This window comes from Schistocerca americana, chromosome 1, assembly GCF_021461395.2.
Source record: "Schistocerca americana isolate TAMUIC-IGC-003095 chromosome 1, iqSchAmer2.1, whole genome shotgun sequence".
In the NCBI taxonomy this organism is placed as follows: domain Eukaryota; kingdom Metazoa; phylum Arthropoda; class Insecta; order Orthoptera; family Acrididae; genus Schistocerca; species Schistocerca americana.
In genome coordinates, this window is record NC_060119.1 from 556,570,568 (window position 1) to 556,589,385 (window position 18,818).

The following is an 18,818-nucleotide window of genomic DNA, read 5'->3' on the forward strand; positions in this document are numbered from 1 at the left end:
TAAGTCGTAAGGTTAGTATTGCCTCACGTGTTCCAACATTTCTACGGAATCCAAACTGATCTTCCCCGAGGTCCGCTTCTACCAGTTTTTCCATTCGTCTGTAAAGAATTCGCGTTAGTATTTTGCAGCTGTGACTTATTAAACTGATAGTTCGGTAATTTTCACATCTGTCAACACCCGCTTTCTTTGGGATTGGAATTATATTCTTCGTGAAGTCTGTGGGTATTTTGCCTGTCTCATACATCTTGCTCACCAGATGGTAGAGTTTTGTCATGACTGGCTCTCCCAAGGCCATCAGTAGTTCTAATGGAATGTTATCTACTCCCGGGGCCTTGTTTTGACTCAGGTCTTTCAGTGCTCTGTCAAACTCTTCACGCAGTATCTTATCTCCCATTTCATCTTCATCTACATCCTCTTCCATTTCCATAATATTGTCCTCAAGTACATCACCCTTGTATAAACCCTCTATATACTCCTTCCGCCTTTCTGCCTTCCCTTCTTTGCTTAGAACTGGGTTGCCATCTGAGCTCTTGATATTCATACAAGTGGTTCTCTTCTCTCCAAAGGCCTCTTTAATTTTCCTGTAGGCAGTATCTATCTTACCCCTAGTGAGACAAGCCTCTACATCCTTACATTTGTCCTTAAGCCATCCCTGCTTAGCCATTTTGCACTTCCTGTCGATCTCATTTTTGAGACGTTTGTATTCCTTTTTGCCTGCTTCATTTACTGCATTTTTATATTTTCTCCTTTCATCAATTAAATTCAATATTTCTTCTGTTACCCAAGGATTTCTATTAGCCCTCGTCTTTTTACCTACTTGATCCTCTGCTGCCTTCACTACTTCATCCCTCAGAGCTACCCATTCTTCTTCTACTGTATTTCTTTCCCCCATTGCTGTCAATTGTTCCCTTTCTGGTTCTTTCAGTTTATTCACGTCCCATCTCCTTAAATTCCCACCTTTTTGCAGTTTCTTCAGTTTCAATCTGCAGTTCATAACCAATAGATTGTGGTCAGAATCCACATCTGCCCCTGGAAATGTATTACAATTTAAAACCTGGTTCCTAAATCTCTGTCTTACCATTATATAATCAATCTGATACCTTTTAGTATCTCCAGGATTCTTCCAGGTATACAACCTTCTTTTATGATTCTTGAACCAAGTGTTAGCTATGATTAAGTTATGCTCTGTGCAAAATTCTACAAGGCGGCTTCCTCTTTCATTTCTTCCCCCCCAATCCATATTCACCTACTATGTTTCCTTCTCTCCCTTTTCCTACTGACGAATCCCAGTCACCCATGACTATTAAATTTTCGTCTCCGTTCACTACCTGAATAATTTCTTTTATCTCGTCATAAATTTCATCAATTTCTTCATCATCTGCAGAGCTAGTTGGCATATAAACCTGTACTACTGTAGTAGGCATGGGCTTTGTGTCTATCTTGGGCACAATAATGCGTTCACTATGCTGTTTGTAGTAGCTAACCTGCACTCCTATTTTTTTATTCATTATTAAACATACCCCTGCATTACCCCTATTTGATTTTGTATTTATAACCCTGTAATCACCTGACCAAAAGTCTTGTTCCTCCTGCCACCGAACTTCACTAATTCCCACTATATCTAACTTTAACCTATCCATTTCCCTTTTTAAATTTTCTAACCTACCTGCCCGATTAAGGGATCTGACATTCCACGCTCCGATCCGCAGAATGCCAGTTTTCTTTCTCCTGATAACGACATCCTCTTGAGTAGTCCCCGCCCGGAGATCCGAATGGGGGACTATTTTACCCAAGAGGACGCCATCATCATTTAATCATACAGTAAAGCTGCATGTCAGTAAAGCTGCATGTCCTCGGGAAATTAATGAGCCACTGTTTCTCCTGCAAGGTGAACTAAATATATAAGAGTGACACACAACACTAAGGCTACCTCCTCACGCCACTAGACACACAAAACTTAAACAAGATAGGCTTCCCAGAGTAGAGGTGTTTTTGTGTTACTAGCACTCACAAAAGGTGCCAACTTCATCCAGTGGTTGGTGGGATGCATGAGCCGCAGTAAATGCATCCTATTCTGCCTGGACCGCCGCAGACCAACTAAGATGCTATGATTTATCACAATAGTGACACTGCTGGATGACTATGTACGAACACACTACCAACTATACTGTACAACAATCACCAGAATGTTCAACTTACTTGCTGAAGGCCTACTGCACTGAAAGTCGCAACAAATATTACACTTAACACCTGAGGACTGCCATAAAAACTAAAGGAGTCACACACTTAGTGGACATGGAATTCTCAACTTGGTATAAAGGTAATAGTTTCAGTGACATTTTATTTTTTTCATAACATCTATTTGATAAGCTGTTTTGCTTCATTTATACATCTTTTTTAAGTAATTGGGGTTGTTTGTTCCATTCAAATTAATAAGCTGGGATACTATGCCACCAGAAACTGCTCTATTTTTGACTATTTATCAACACTGGAATTTATCCCAAGTTGGTGAAAGACTATAAGGGATCTGTTCCATTATTCCAGAAATTTGAGAAATCGGTGGCTGAATTCGGACATGGCTGTACTTTCCTTGAAGATGGTGCACTTGAAGGATGTACTGAAAATGGTAGCCCTTAGTCATTTGAGATTAGTGAGGCTGCCTATGTAAAAGTTTTATTTAAATTTGTTGTGCAGATTTGATGTATTGAGCTACTATAATAAACAGTGTGGGTTTGATTATTACACTGAGTAATTCTTCAAATTGGTGAAAATTAAAGTTCTGTGCATATATCATGAGAAAAGAGGAATAATGTGAAATGTGTTCATAGGTAACTGCTCTGTCAAGTTACGCTAGCATGAGTCAAGGAGGAGGAATGTAGGAAAATGGTGGCCTAAGGTTCATTGGTCAGGAATTTTTTTTTGTCAATATTGCCTATCACTAGAGTTGGAGAGTAATGGGAGTTGCAAAATTTCTGCTGTGGTTTCATCAGTTCGTTTACATCCTGCATTCTTACATTTAATGTGTAAGTTAATCCCATGATTTTTCATTTTTTATGGTAAACATATACTGAATCTAACCCGCTCCTACATTTTTCTGAGGTTTTGTCAGATGCTTAGTATGTCACTACCCCATGTCAATGTTGTTCTTTCGTTTTATCACCAAAAATGTAGTGATAACAATGACAGAGAGAGAAATTTTAATCAGTGCTCAAAAGTAGTCAGCATTTACTTTTTTTGGAAACTATAATGACTGCTCACAGTTTATTGGAACTGAAGCTACACTTTGATCAAACTTACTGTTTATGAGACATATGTCGTGCACTACAGAGTTGCCACTGTGCCGGTCAGCGACTGTGCGAGTACATATGACACTTATTTTTTGGGTCATTTCAAAACTGGTATTACAGGAGTGTCATTCCATGTCAAATCAACACACCTATTTTACCTCACCCTCTTAGATTTTGCTGAAAGTTGGTATACTTATAGTGGGCACTGAGACTAAGAAAAATATCGAATTTCAATTTTTAATCTCAAACCATTCCTGAAAGATGGCTATGTAAACTTTTCAAAAACCAGCCAAAAATGTGTGAATGGACTTTTCTTAAATTGTCCTAGGAGCTGCCCTAATTGAGCTAGAGAACTGGGAAAGGTGTCATTTTGTAGAATTTTGCATGCTCTTTCCAGGGATATACAACAAAACATAGCTTGTAATTAATAACCTTTTTCAAAATACTAATTAATATTTTGATTTAATTTTAATTTTTTTACAAAAAGTACATAATTGAAAATTTTCAAAATATTTCCATAACTACTTCATACTATTGTAAATCACATGGCAAAATATAAATCTGGGATGATGATGGGTCCATTGTTAAAAAAAATTATTCCAGACTCTTGTTTTTCACTAACGGCCCTAGTTTGACCAAATTGACCTTTAACAAACAGGAATTTCTTTAAAATATACTGAAAGGTAAGTAAAAGTATTAGAAATATCAAAACATCACCTTATTAAACCAAAACTAATCAGCATATTTTATAATTAAGTTGATTACTTATTTTAATTTCATACAACTTCACTAACAGTATATTAAGCGATATAGCAAAAACAAGAAATTGAGCATTTAATTACAAACTGAAATAAAGTATGAATAAGTACAAGTATTTACATAATAGTTCTGGTCCATGATGTTTGAAATGGAGCTATTAAACAAATTAAATATGTAATGCTTGTTTTTGAGTAACAGGTATCTGTACATAGCTAAATTTAACACAATAGGTACTAACAATAATTTTGAAACAACTTTCTATAAAGTATACATTAACACTAACCTGAGACAATAATTAAGTTTTGAGTTGAAAGCAGTTTCCCAATAAACTGTCTTGGAACTTCACATATTACGTTTTAATAAAGCTGACTGGGTTTGTTTTACATCACTTTCATTAAGAATGTATGGTCTCCCTGTCGGAGTAAATGGATTCACTTTTGTGAGAACATCCACAACTGACATCCACAGGACATCAGCATGTGCAGGATAAGAGAATGACTTAGCTGGTCCACATGGACACGTTTACCAGAGCAATGTTGGCGGTACCTTCTGTGAGGTGCGATACAAACATGTTCACAGCTGGTTTTAAACAGCCAATGAGAGAACAGCACACAGAAATTAATTCAAGCTAAACTTGTGTCTTAACCTTTTGTAACATTCTGATCAGCATTTGACCATTGATCCAAACTATGTCAACAAAATTTATGTTCCAGTCTCTGTCTTTTATTTTGTAATTCAAGAAACTTGACAATACTCACCATCAGTCACTGAGCAAATGCATTTTGTGTACTGCACTACTAAAAACTGACTGTAATCTGGTCCTCCGTTGTGGTGCAATGGGAATGGCGGACTGGTGACGTGGGATGTTGAGAGCTCTGATCTGAAAAAATAGATTCTAAAGGGTGAAGTGTCAAATAATGTGTACTTTTAATCAGACAATAGTAACTATGTTCAGTGGTGTAGCAGTATACCATAATCAATGAATCACAGCAGTATTGATTAGTGATGAGCAAAATTTTAAAAGTAGTTACTTATGTAGTTAAAATATGCAGCAACATCAATTAAATTCAAAAATGTTATTAGGTGTGACAGCAACCAAGTATGGAAATTCACATATTACCATTACTTAATAACATTTGCAAGCTCCAACTTCGTTTTCTGTTAATAGTATTTTCTCTGTCAAATATGTGGGTGTGGTCTCCACTAGTACTACAAAGCAGTGTTGTAGAGCTAACTACTTGAGGACATGGGTTACAGTGAGACTCCTGTTTATTTCTTTTGTGAAGTGACTGTTGGTGTAAACGGTTTAAATTCTCTGTACTAAATACATTAGCTGTTGAGAAGGAAGAGTGCACTGCTGATAAAATTGTTTTATCAGAACAGTGGCAATATCAACACTGCATTGTAGGAATATTGCCAACAAAAACAGCCATGAAGAGCCCCCATGTCAATAAATTGGCTGTTCGATGAAACAGGTGAATTATGTGGTGCAGCAGAGAGGAGGAGACAGCCCATTCCCATGGCAGTTGTTGATGAAGTTGCTGTAGTTATAGCTGACTGTGCAGCACATAGCTCAAATTCTGTCCCCAGTGCACAAACTGTGTCATGGGTATAATTCGCTCTATAACACAATAAAAAATATATAAATAATAATAATAATAATAGTAATAATAATAAATCTAAAAACAAAGATGATGTAACTTACCAAACGAAAGTGCTGGCAGGTCAAAAGGCACACAAACATACACACAGAAAATTCTAGCTTTCCCAACCAACGGTTGCTTCATCATGAAAGAGGGAAGGAGAGGGAAAGACGAAAGGATGTGGGTTTTAAGGGACAGGGTAAGGAGTCATTCCGATCCCGGGAGCGGAAAGACTTACCTTAAGCGGAAAAAAGGACAGGTATACACTCTCGCTCGCCCGCGCGCGCGCGCACACGCACACACACACACACACACACACACACACACACACACACACATATCCATCCGCACATACACAGACACAAGCAAACATTTGTAAAGGCAAAGAGTTTGGGCAGAGATGTCAGTCGAGGCGGAAGTACAGAGGCAAAGATGTTGTTGAAAGACAGGTGAGGTATGAGCAGCGGCAAATTGAAATTAGCGGAGATTGGGGCCTGGCGGATAACGAGAAGAGAGGATATACTGAAGGGCAAGTTCCCATCTCCGGAGTGCTGACAGGTTGGTGTTAGTGGGAAGTATCCAGATAACCCGGACGGTGTAACACTGTACCAAGATGTGCTGGCCGTGCACCAAGGCATGTTTAGCCACAGGGTGATCCTCATTACCAACAAACACTGTCTGCCTGTGCCCATTCATGCGAATGGACAGTTTGTTGCTGGTCATTCCCACATAGAAAGCGTCACAGTGTGGGCAGGTCAGTTGGTAAATCACGTGGGTGCTTTCACACGTGGCTCTGCCTTTGATCGTGTACACCTTCCGGGTTACAGGACTGGAGTAGGTGGTGGTGGGAGGGTGCGTGGGGCAGGTTTTACACGGGGGCGGTTACAAGGGTAGGAGGCAGAGGGTGGGGAAGGTGGTTTGGTGATTTCATAGGGGTGAACTAAGAGGTTACGAAGGTTAGGTGGACGGCGGAAAGACACTCGTGGTGGAGTGGGGAGGATTTCATGAAGGATGGATCTCATTTCAGGGCAGGATTTGAGGAAGTCATATCCCTGCTGGAGAGCCACATTCAGAGTCTGATCCAGTCCTGGAAAGTATCCTGTCACAAGTGGGGCACTTTTGGGGTTCTTCTGTGGGAGGTTCTGGATTTGAGGAAATGAGGAAGTGGCTCTGGTTATTTGCTTCTGTACCAGGTCGGGAGGGTAGTTGCGGGATGCGAAAGCTGTTTTCAGGTTGTTGGTGTAATGGTTCAGGGATTCCGGACTGGAACAGATTCGTTTGCCATGAAGACCTAGGCTGTAGGGAAGGGACCGTTTGATGTGGAATGGGTGGCAGCTGTCATAATGGAGGTGCTGTTGCTTGTTGGTGGGTTTGATGTGGACAGACGTGTGGAGCTGTCCATTGGACTGGTGGAGGTCAACGTCAAGGAAAGTGGCATGGGATTTGGAGTAGGACCAGGTGAATCTGATGGAACCAAAGGAGTTGAGGTTGGAGAGGAAATTCTGGAGTTCTTCTTCACTGTGAGTCGAGATCATGAAGATGTCGTCAATAAATCTGTACCAAACTTTGGGTTGGCGGGCCTGGGTAACCAAGAACGCCTCCTCTAAGCGACCCATCACGCCAACCTATTCCCACTAACACCAACCTGTCAGAACTCCGGAGATGGGAACTTGCCCTTCAGTATATCCTCTCTTCTCATTATCCGCCAGGCCTCAATCTCCGCTAATTTCAATTTGCCGCTGCTCATACCTCACCTGTCTTTCAACAACATCTTTGTCTCTGTACTTCCGCCTCGACTGACATCTCTGCCCAAACTCTTTGCCTTTACAAATGTCTGCTTGTGTCTGTGTATGTGCGGATGGATATGTGTGTGTGTGTGTGTGTGTGTGTGTGTGCGCGAGTGTATACCTGTCCTTTTTTCCCCTTAAGGTAAGTCTTTCTGCTCCCGGGATTGGAATGACTCCTTACCCTCTCCTTTAAAACCCACATCCTTTCGTCTTTCCCTCTCCTTCCCTCTTTCCTGATGAAGCAACTGTTGGTTGCGAAAGCTAGAATTTTGTGTGTATGTTTGTGTTTGTTTGAGTGTCTATCGACCTGCCAGCACTTTCGTTTGGTAAGTCACATCATATATTCATAATAATAATAATAATAATAATAATAATAGATGCAGAAGTGACATATCAAGCTAAAACTAAACATAGGTCGCTACACTATGCATACATTGATTACTAAAAAGCTTTTGATAGTGTACCCCATTCATGGTTACTACAAATATTGGAAATATACAAAGTAGATACTAAATTGATACAGTTCCTAAACATAGTAATGAAAAATTGGAAAACCACACTTAATATCCAAACAAATTCAAATAATATCACATGACCGCCAAAACAGATTAAGCGTGGAATATACCAAGGAGACTCATTAAGTCCTTTCTGGTTCTGCCTTCCTCTGAACCCACTATCCAACATGCTAAACAATACAAATTATGGACACAATATTACTGGAACATACCAACACAAAATCACACATTTGCTATACATGGATGATCTAAAACTACTGGCAGCAACAAATCAACAACTCAACCAATTACTAAAGATAACAGAAGTATTCAGCAATGATATAAATATGGCTTTTGGAACAGACAAATGTAAGAGAAATAGCATAGTCAAGGGAAAACACACTAAACAGGAAGATTACATATTGGATAACCACAGCGACTGCATAGAAGCGATGGAAAAAACAGATGCCTATAAATATCTAGGATACAGACAAAAAATAGGAATAGATAATACAAATATTAAAGAAGAACTAAAAGAAAAATATAGACAAAGACTAACAAAAATACTGAAAACAGAATTGACAGCAAGAAACAAGACAAAAGCTATAAATACCTATGCTATACCAATATTAACCTACTCATTTGGAGTAGTGAAATGGAGTAACACAGACCTAGAAGCACTCAATACACTTACACAATCACAATCCCACAAATATAGAATAAATCACATACATTCAGCAACAGAAAGATTCACATTAAGCAGAAAGGAAGGAGGAAGGGGATTTATCGACATAAAAAACCTACATTATGGACAGGTAGACAATTTAAGGAAATTCTTTATAGAACGAGCAGAAACTAGCAAAATGCACAAAGCAATCACTCATATAAATACATTGGCTACACCATTGCAATTTCATAACCACTTCTACAACCCTTTAGATCACATAACATCAACAGATACGAAGAAAGTAAATTGTAAAAACAAAACACTACATGGCAAGCACCCTTATCATCTAAAACAGCCACACATTGATCAAGATGCATCCAACACATGGCTAACAAAAGGCAATATATACAGTGAGATGGAAGGATTCATGATTGCAATACAGGATCAAACAATAAACACCAAATATTATAGCAAGCATATTATTAAAGATCCCAATACCACAACAGATAAATGCAGACTTTGCAAACAACAAATAGAAACAGTAGATCACGTAACAAGCGAATGTACAATACTAGCAAATACAGAATACCCCAGAAGACATGACAATGTAGCAAAAATAATACAACAACAACTTGCCATATAACATAAACTAATAAAACAACACGTTCCCACATACAAGTATGCACCAAAAAATGTACTGGAGAATAATGAATACAAATTATACTGGAACAGAACCATTATAACAGATAAAACACCACCACATAACAAACCTGACATCATACTCACCAATAAAAAGAAGAAATTAACACAACTAATCGAAATATCCATACCCAATACAACAAATATACAGAATAAAACATGAGAAAAAATTGAAAAATACATCCAACTGGCTGAGGAAGTCAAGGACATGTGGCATCAGGATAAAGTTGACATTATACCGATTATACTATCAACTACAGGAGTCATACCACACAATATCCACCAGTACATCAAAGCAATACAGCTACATCCAAACTTATATATACAACTACAGAAATCTGTAATTATTGATACTTGTTCAATTACCCGAAAGTTCCTAAATGCAATGTAGCATATACCGTACAGTTAAAAGGAAGTGACGCTTGATCAAGGTCCGCGTCACTTTCCATTTTTAACCAGACATAACGTCTCAGGAAGGAAAGAAGTAATAATAATAATAATGCTCGGACTAGCACAATAAGATGGGCTATGCCTGTAAATGGGTTCATATTAGTTCTGCATGGATAAAATAGTCTTATCTCTTGTTGTAAATTATGCTCACCAATTAATAATACTACGTGCAATCACTGTATCCATCTGCAAAATCTTGACTGCGTCCATCATTCCTTTTGTAATCAGATCTTCGTAGTAGCTCCGAAGTACACAGGTGGGCTTCTTGAATTTTTCTATATTACAGTACTACTTGGAATAATAACTCAATTTTTCACAGGTGAAATATGTATGTATTATTTCTTCCACACACATCAAAAATACAGTTTTTTTAATTATTATCTAAAATGAAAATGGCTACTGTTGATTATGCTCTAAATTAATGTGGATGGATCTTCGTTCAGTAGCAGAGAGGGAGGCTTTCCTCTTACCGAGGAACAGGAGAAACATCATACATTTTGAAAATCAAACATACATGACAGTAGGTGCAGACTCTACACTGGGCTACCGCTTCACCTTTTCTCTTTGCCTTTAAAGAAAACGAAAACATAAAAGCAAGAAATGCAAAAGGTACATCACAAATGCCCCCTCCTGTATACTGCCGGAAATAAGTCTCTTTATGTAGGGAGATAGTATACAGTAGCCTTATTTACATTGGGGCTCGTAGTTTGGTCTCTTGGTACAAGTCAGTGCAGTTTTAATACCCTTATGCTACTACAAGTATATTTACGAAGCTTCATTTCTTTGTCCATTGCAAATTCGTACACATTAATATATTCACTTGTATTTATATTACATAATTGCATGTCCATGTTGTGCTACTGTCATGGTTTGCTATTTATCCTTACATTTGGTAAGCTGTATGGTGTGAACAGGGGAAAAAAATTAAATTTCTTAAACTGCCCATCATGTTTTAAAAATTGTGTTTCTCATTTGCTTTCGGTTCATTGGCAATTCTGAGAATGTGTCCTTCCAGCACACGCTATCTCATTGTTCGCTGTACTTACCGTTAGCAACAACCATTATTTTCACTATTGTTAGGCCTTGCTATTTTTGTGTAACTTCACATGTGCAAGTATTTTACTCGTCTGGTGCATTGCACTTTACATACATACATACATAAATGGTTCTCCTTCAAGAATAAAATTCCACATAAAATTGACACTAATACATACATTTTACATAGTCATGGGCATTGGCAATAATAAAGTTGGCAAAGAAATGTACAATTCTCATTCAAATTTCATATGTGGACTCCATGACATGCACCATTTTACACACTAATATGTAAATTGTAATTGCATTTATTCTGAATATGTGCATTTTTTTTTCTTGTCTTGTAGGACTGACCTGTGCATTTTTACCTTCACAACTACACGCCGCACACAGCACTGGAAAAAGAGGATTTGCTAGGGTCTGCTTCAGAGATCAGGCTACTTGTAGGATTGCTACTTGGAGTGAATCGTTAGTGTACTTATTCTATCCTTGGCATTTGATAAATCTTCATACTATGTACAGTATCTATAAGTACTCGTTTGTGGGGGAGTATGAGGAATGTTCTATCCCTTGACAATCCCGACTTAATCACTACTTGTTGATTGTCATAATATTTCACATTCATGTACACGTATTTCAAGCTGTATATCTGCCTTATTGGTGTGACAACGTATACATGTTTACCTTCGTAACGTGTGATGGGTAATTTTACTTTGTTTTTGTCATGTGTAGTTCCACTAATTATTCATTCCCACTAAAGAAAAAGGTGCTTATGCTAAATGTACCATTTTTGCTTCTGCGTGTGTCAAGAACTCAGTGCAGAAAATATTGTTCCACTGCATTTTGTGTTCATCCTTTGTACGAATTGTATATCATATTTTCATTTATATTCAACTTATGGTTGCCCAAGCTGTAACAGTTACCTGCTAAGGAAATAGTTTTCATTCTAAGTTGTTTTTCATTCTGGTGTATGTGTAGCAAATTACTGTGCTGTGGTGTATGTTAAATGTACCATGTACCTTTGTTGCTATTGACTTCACTGTTTCTTCTTTACTCTTCACTGCTTCTTCAAGATGTTCATTTTCACAATTACTTATCATACATATATCGTCATACTTCACTTTCCACGCTCATACAATCATTCATTCTAAGACTTAAAACCATATAATCTATTCTTTCCTACGTCACCTTTGTGACCCTTTCCTAGGTACCCCTGTAATATTCACCTTCAGATTCATCGCCATGTACCCATACAATTATTCATTAAAAATCTTCCATATAAATCTCCTTTTATATCCATGTATTACCTGTGGGGTTCTCACACTGGCACCATCACCCTATTTATTTCTTCCCACAAATATAAATAATCTCATATTGCTCTAATACACTTTCATTCTCTTCCTAGTTTCACTCCCTGTATGATATGTCACTGCAAACATCAATTAATACCTCCAGTTAAATCTAAAATCTTTCACACTCTCTCTACTTCCAAGTATCATCCAGCAGTGAAATTTCATTTATTTTTCTATATTGCTTTTTAAACATACAGTACTTACTTCAGTTATTTTGCTTAAGTTCGTGTAATTACGTTGTGTGCATATTGGCTTATCTCCCATGTGTTGTACAATTCATGTTCACAGTTTTATTATGCTGCTTCTGCTTTCCCTATAAGGTACTGTGTAATTAATAGCAACTAACAAAAGTGAGTTCTGTAATAGCAAATTTGTGGGTATGTATTCTCCATGTACATTAAGCTCAGTACTTTTAACGCTGTCTGTAGAGAAGTGTAGCTCTGTAAGTGCACAACTGCTCCTGTCGCTAAATCTTGTACTTTGTTATTTTATAGTTTACATCTTTCACATATTTTTCTGTGTGTATATTTCATTCTACCTTTCTCATTGTCGCTTACCTGCATACTGTATGTAAGTCGCATAGTTCTTAAGTTCTGTGCCAATTGTTTTCTTTCAATTGTACCTCTCTTTCAGACTTTTCTTAATCCTGTTGTATATAGTCCGATAGGTCATTTCTTGTGTATATTCTCTTCTGCTTTGAGTCCTTATACCTAACTATCTACATTCAATAGCCTATGTCAAGTTCACAAATTTAGTGTACTCTACGCTCCTTACAATTTACTTGTGTCGATGTGCTCCTTTTTTAAAACTACATGTGTCTAATCTAATGATATACTCTTAAAATCAGTGTTCTTTACAGTATAGTCTCCGGCTTGAGAATAAATGTATCTATTCATTTTGTTTGTGTAACTGATTTATGTTACAGTAATCAGTTGATAGTTACTCCATTTCGTATCATTTCTGGTTTGTCCAGTTGGCTGCGTGCTGTGGATTCCGATTCTCTTAAATTCTAAAATGGTTTCCATCGCAGTGTGTAGTGTGTCTTTGTGCATCTTAAAGGGGACACTGAACTCAAGTTTGCATTTTGCTTACTCTGCCCCTATGATCAGCTGTTAGCCGCTTCACATACAGTTGCTAATGTTTGCTCAGCTTTAAGTGCGGCTGCACGTCTCAGCACATTTCACCGCTCTTGACTCTTGCTTAAGCCTCGTGCGCTGTGAATTCCTTCCTTTTCCATAACTCTTAGGCAAGTTTTTGTGCCTGATGTAGTATAATAAGTCATCTAATGGTTTTCACTCGTTCAGTATTATGTATAGTTAGTTTAGTTCTTGTAGTATATTCTGTGTTTCCTTAAGGAATATCAGAAAGTTTCCTTTGCTTCTATAGATATTTAAGTCTTAATAACGTACAATATCAAAATACAAGGAAAAGAATGAGTAGATAGTATGAGAAAATGGAACATTCCTTATTGGGCAAACAGGATAGTAGAAGAGGGAGAGGGTACCGGAAATGTAAATATTGTACCCCCAGCTGGAGAGGTACCGAGCGCCAGTTGATTTATTCATCAAAGGGCGACACACCTCCTACATTCTTGTGTTTTATTGATACAACAGATAGGGAAAGAATGAGACTCGAATTTTCATTTAATATATTTCTACAAATCTTTATGTGGATACAAGCCTTTCATTTCACCACTTTTTACATTTCCTATTAAGTAGCACCCAGGATGTGGCTTGTGAACAGTGATATATGGGCCATCATATAACAATTGCTATTTTGTTATTCAGTGCTTTTAACTTCAATGTTTTTGGTTTTTTATTCAGTGCTTTTAACTTCGATGTTTTTGGTTTTTTATTCAGTGCTTTTAACTTCGATGTTTTTGGATGAGTTCTTAGTAGTACCCCCCTTTCCAATCTGGAATTCTGTTAAGTTTTTCAATTTTCTGTTGTAAATTCCTTTCCTTATTTGAGCTTGCCCTTCCAATGTTATTAGCGCTCGCTGTACTTACTCATCTAAGACTACATCTTTGTGCCCTAATTTAGGTATCGGTATTGCCCATTTATCTAGTTCTACCTTTTCAAACATAAGTTCGGCTGGTGTGTACCCTGTTGATGAGTGCAGTAGATAATTTATTATGTGCTGAAACTGACCCAGGTATTCTATCCATTTCTTTTGATTCTGTGGTGTATATGTCTGAATAAATCTATTAAATTCACGAAAGCATTGTTCGATGGGACTTGCTTCTGCTTTAAGTGCGGCTGCGCGTCTCAGCACATTTCACTGCTCTTGACTTGCTTGAGCCTCGTGCGCTGTGAATTCCTTCCTTTTCCATAACTCTCAGGCAAGTTTTTGTGCCTGATGTAGTGTAATAAGTCATCCAATGGTTTTCACTCATTCACTTCGATACTAAAGTATGACGTATGTTTTGTGATTTCAAAAATGATTTCCTCTGGTTACTTGTAAAATTTGATGCGTTATCAGTTATTACTGTACAGGGTTTCCCAACACGTGATACATAGTCTTCCAGAATCCGCCTTATAATTGGTCCAGACCTAACTGTTTTGACTATGTATAGCTGGAGATACTTACTAAAAACGTCATACAGGTCTATGATGTATTTGACACCGCCGCGGGCTTGGGAATAAGGTCCTGCAGCGTCAGTAGATACAAGATCCCGTGGTTGCTTTGGTAATATTGGGTTTAGTACGTTAATATGTGTCCTATTCTGATGCTTGACCTCTTGACAAACCACAGAGCGTCTGATAATTTGCTCTGTACGTCGCCTCATATTAGGGAAGTAACACTACGTAGAAATCTTGGCAGCACAATTCAGCACACCATGTGCGGTGTGTGTGTTGAATTAAGTTGTTCACATATTCCTGAGATATGCACACACACTACTTATCCATTTGTTGATCTCTTCTATGAAAAAGTACACCATTATGTATAACATAATGCTGCTCTAAATGTTCATGTGGTGTATTCTAGACTGCAAATTTTTTATTACCTTGCTCCATCTCGGATCTTCTTCCTGCAAGTGTTGCATGTTTTTGCACATTTTGGTATAATCTGGTTTGAAACTTCCATCATCTATTAAAAGTATCCTGAAATCTGATGTTTGTTCTTCCAACTTGTGGAAATCAGTGAGGCCTTGGTGTAACCATGATAGTGCATGTACCAAAACATTTGGTTTGCCTTTTACGTACGCTACTTCAAAATCAGACTCTTGAACATACATGCGCCACCTCACTATCCTCTTATGTAACAACTTATACGTGAGAGGAAAGGACAAAGCTTGATGATCACAGTGGTTCTGTTAGTAAAACTGATTGTATTGACTTCTTCTTTATCATCATTTGTTATTTTATGAAACGGACACTCACCGAGCCCGTGATAACAAGCATCTGTACTTAAACAGAAGTCCAACTCCATATCTGGGTGTTTAAGGATAGGTGCATTAATCAGTGCCTGTGTAACCTGCTGAAAATCATTTTTGCATTCTTTAGTCCACAAGCAGCTGTGGTTTTTACGCAGTAAGTTTAATAGTGAACTACTGTTCAACAATTGTTGTGGCAGAAATTTCCTGAGAAATGAGGCCAGTCCCAGAAAACCTTTCAATTGTTTCTTTGTGTGTGGTGTTGGGAAATTGCGTATCACATCTAGTTTACTGGTGAAATGATATGCCCTACGGATTATATTTTGTCTTTCCCAAATTCAAACCTTTTAAAGTAAACTGTGACGACATATGCATCAAATCTTTGAAAAATCTTCTCCAAAATACTTGCATGTTCATTCCAGGTTTGGGTTGCAATTAATAGGTCATCAACATAGAGTGTAACCTGGTTAAGCAGTTCCATCTAATGCTTAAATTAATACGCCAGCACTCACGTTTAATCTGACAGGTAACACCTAAACTGGTAGCTCCTTCTGGCATTTATGAAAGCTGTATACTTCCTACTCTCTTCATGTAATAAAATTTGCCAGTATGAAGGCTTCAACTTGAGGGGTGTTTAACTACTTTTCTAAATTCTTTGGCCTTGTTCTTATAGGAAAGATGATTTTGTTTATTTCTGTCGCGCCTAACACCAACTGCACTGTTCCATCAGTTTTATCAACTGCGAGAATCGGACTGCAGTAAGGTTAGTGCGATGTTTCACTAACCTTTCATCTAATCATATGCTCTATTTGTTGTCTTACTGCCTCTTTCTCGGCCCAAGGAATGCCATATGATGTTCTACAATAGATTTCATGTGGATACACTTCCATTTTATATTCATATCACTTAATGACACTGGTTTGTTTACAAAAAATGCTGTGATACTTAAAGAGTAATTTTGTCAATTCACTTCACTGTTCATTGTTAAGACCAGTGGATTTACTTATTTTGCTGTCTACTGTTTGCTCATCAAGGATCTCCTTGCCAACATCATGATGTTCCATTTCATTTACCCTTAAAATTTGAGGGTAGATAAGTTTGACATTAGTGTCAGGTGTCTGCCTAGTCTGATTTGTCATTGTAGTTCTTATTAAGTCTACTGTCAGTGTGCGCTCTCCTATGTGAAATTGACATTCCCCGCTGCCGATGTCTGTTTTTACCCCATATCTTCTGAATACCTCCATACCAAGTATACAGTTCACTATAAGTTTGTCTCCCAACAAGAAAGTACACTGCAAAATTACACCACATATGCTAATGGGTATGCTAGCCTATAATTTTATAACTTTAGATTTACTTTCCATCACTGTTACAATCTTACAGTTCTCTACGGGTAGCGTAGGTACATTTACTTCCCGCACTCTCCTTTTAAACAAGCTGGATTACATCAGGCTTGTTGATGCACCAGTATCCAAAACAACTTTTATATTTATGTTTCCCACCTTTACCTTTATTGTTGCTTGAATAATTTCACTTATCTTACGTGTTGTTTCTTTCTTTTCAGTGAACAAATCTTCTTTCATTTATGTTTGCTTATCATACCTTAAAAATAGATTACGTATATGCTGTACGTGTAAGTTTATTTCAGTGTCTACTTCCGCTTTTCTGTTTCTGTTCATGTTAGTGTTTATGTCGCTAATATTAGTACTGTGGCACACTGACAGTACATTACCTTCTTCCTCTAGTCATGCTCAATTATTATTATTTCCTGGGGGTGGTAAAGGTATTGTTTCATTTTGTGCCGTCACTTCTACTATGTTCGTGTGCTCGCCAGTTCATGTCCTGGTTGTTTCGGTTTGACTGTACGGGCTGCCAGTTCTCTCTCAAATCCTTGTTCCACATTCTGATCCTGGTAATTTGCATTTCCTTGTGGCCTAGTATCAAAGTTTTCTCTTGAATTTCTCCTATCTCGGCCACTGTCATACCAATGGGGCTAATATTTATTTTTGTATCTTCAGTCATCCTGTGGCTGATAGATAAACTGACTGTACGGATTTCCATTGCGGTGCGGCAGTGCATAAGGATGCCATTCGTTCATACGCACATGACCATTATAGTTTCCAAAGCCATTGCCGTTACCGTAGTTGGGTTGTGTTCATTGCTGTTGTGATAACTAGGGATGGCTTGCTCATCCCCATGAATTAGATCTATTGAGTCGAGCACTGAGAGAAAATACTCAGTCATATTTGGGAATGGTTACTAATTTTTCCCTAATATTTGCAGGCAACTTGTTCTTTAAGATTTTCAATACATCGACATGAGATGTGATTATTCCAGTAGTGGGTCTTGTTTATATATGTTTCAAAATAGTTTCTTAGCCCCCCGAATTTTGGATGATACGATAATGGATTGAATACCTCTCGCCTTAATCTCTCCTGGATAGCCTTTGACCTGTATTTATCTAAAAATTCATTCTGAAATTGATCATATGTCTCGCAGAGTTCTGACATCTCTATAGCCCACAAAAGGGCATCGCCTTCTATGCGTCTTACCACATATTTGATCTTTTGAGCTTCTGTCCAAGTCCTAGACAATACATTCCGAGAGGCTTGCATAAACACTACTGGCTATGTTCACTTCATTTCATTTGAAAATACAAGAAACTCTTGTCCATTAACAACACTGTCTAGCAGGACGGAGCAGCATTTACGTGCATATCTGTCTCATAAAAGTTTTGCCTGTTGCTCGCATTGTGCGTCTGCATGCGCTCGCGTGACGTGGGTTGGGCATTGTAGTCCATGTCACTGATTTCTCTCACCGGCAGACGGCTGTTAATAGCTCCCCTTACCACCCCTGGTGATGATATTATCATACTTTGTTTGCTTATTATTTCTTCCATTAATCTTTGTTCTAACTGTTTGATATCATGTTCTATGCGTTTTAGAATTTCTTCTTCCTTGTCCCCCATTACTTCCTTTACTGCTTCCACATAAGTACGCTGTTCGCTTACGCATTTTTCCGCGAACGTTGTTTTCATCTTTTGTATTATCCTTTACTGTTTCGTAAAATTGGACAATAACTGTGTTGATTCTTTTGTGTTCTAACTTAAGTAATCCTATATCCACAGCGATTTTCTCTACATTTTCTGGTAAGTCGTCACAGAAAGAATGCAGCTTCGCTACTTCTGATTGTACATTATCTATGTTAACCTGTGTACCCTTTTGCATTACCTGTAAATTATCCTGAGTTTCTCTGATTTTGGATAGCTC